Raw genomic sequence first — 1,819 nt, forward strand, 5'->3', positions numbered from 1 at the left:
AAGCCTGGCATGTTACAGTCCCTGGGGTCGCAAAGAGCCAGACACAACTGAGTGACTGAACTGATTAGGTTTATCATAGCTTTTCTTCCAAGGAGCAAGAGTCTTTTAATTCCATGGTGGCAGTCACCATCTGCGTGATTTTGAAGTCCAAGAAAATAAAATCTGTCACTGTTTCCCCATCTATTTGCCATTAAGTGATGGGGCCAGATGCCATAATCTCAGTTTTCTGAGAGTTGAGTTTTAAGCCAGCTTTTTCACTCTCCTCTTTCACTTTCATGAAGAGGCTCTTCAGTTTCTCTTCTCTTCTTATTATAATAGTGGTGTCATCTGCATGTCTGAGATTGTTGATAATTCTCCCAGCAATCATGATTCCAGCTTGTGCTTCAACCAGTCTGGCATTTCACATGATGTACTCTGCATATAAGTTAAATAAGCAGGGTGTCCATATACAGTCTTGCAGTACTCTTTTTCCTAATTTTGAACCAGTCTTTTTTTTTTTTTTTTTTTTTAAACAGCACTGTGCAGTTTTATTAACCATTCAAGTACTGTAGCATCTGTAAGATCTGGACACAATTGTGATTTTAAGGTGAACACATATTCAACATCTAACAATTTGAAAGAAGCCACTACATACTGTTTTCACAGGCATGTTTTCATGGAACCAACACAGTACTAGCCATTAAACCCAGCACACCACGTGTACTGAAGTAGAAAAAAATGCAACAAGAAAAATAGCTATATTAGACAGACTTCAACACTTTAGAGAAAGGGTAATACACATTTCATTTCTCCCCTTTTGCCCCTAAATCAACATCATACCATCTGAATTTACCTATACAGTCCTACATCAGCTTCCAGAATATTTTCCAGGGGGAAAAAAGTAAAATGACGCTGGCCAGTACAGTCTTAAGATATTTAGGAAGGGGAGGGGGAGAAAGTCAGTTCTCAGAACAAATTAGTTGGCTTCAGTCTCATCAGCGGGATCTTTGGATTCTTTGTTCTTCCACACTTCTTCAATGTGCTTGTCCTTCTCTCGTAAATGGTCCAATTTGGCAGCCTGTGTGCCCCTCGGTTCTCTTTGCTGGCTTCCATCTTGTGGGTCAGCTTCTCTTCCGCCATTTTACTGACGTTGTTGTTCTTCTCTATCGTTTTCTGAAGCACTTCTTTCTCACTCTCCCGTTTCTCACCAAGCTGCTTCAAGACTTCAGCTTCATGGGACTTGTGTCTTTCTTCTGCAGCTTCTAATTTCTTCTGAATTTCCTCCAGGAAAGATTCTTGTTCTTAGGAGGGGAAAGGGGAAATTCTGGGAGAGATTCTTTTGAATGAGGGCTGAGAATCAGCTCAAAAGCCTGGCCAGAGGCATGTTTCTCCAGATCCTTCATCTGGATATCAGAAGAAGCCATGGTGAAGAGAAGACAAGAGAATGGCAGTGTACTCTACACAATTCACAGGCAAGCAAAACCCTGCTCAGTCCGAGCCTCCTGGCCACACTCTGAGCACCAACAGACCCTGATGTGCACCAGTCTGTTGTTCCATATCCAGTTCTAACTATTGCTTCTTGACCTGTATACAGACTTCTCAGGAGGCAAGTAAGGTGGTCCAGAAGTCCCATCTCTTGAAGAATTTTCCACAGTTTGTTGTAATCCACATGGTCAAAGGTTTTGGCATACTTAATAAAGCAGAAGTAGATGTTTTTCTAGAACTCTTTTGCTTTTTCTATCATCCAATGGATGTTGGAATTTGATCTCTGGCTCCTCTGCCTTTTCTAAATTCATCTTGAACATCTGGACATTCTTGTTTCACATACTGTTGTAGCCTA

The 1,819-nt window shown here is 41.2% G+C and overlaps 1 pseudogene; it reads right to left on the reverse strand.

Moving 5' to 3' along the window:
• Positions 1-955: 955 nt before the first annotated feature.
• LOC122422781 lies at positions 956-1,403 on the reverse strand (annotated as a pseudogene).
• Between the last annotated feature and the right edge of the window lie 416 nt (positions 1,404-1,819).

This window comes from Cervus canadensis, chromosome 20 (genome assembly GCF_019320065.1).
Source record: "Cervus canadensis isolate Bull #8, Minnesota chromosome 20, ASM1932006v1, whole genome shotgun sequence".
Taxonomy (NCBI): Eukaryota; Metazoa; Chordata; class Mammalia; order Artiodactyla; family Cervidae; genus Cervus; species Cervus canadensis.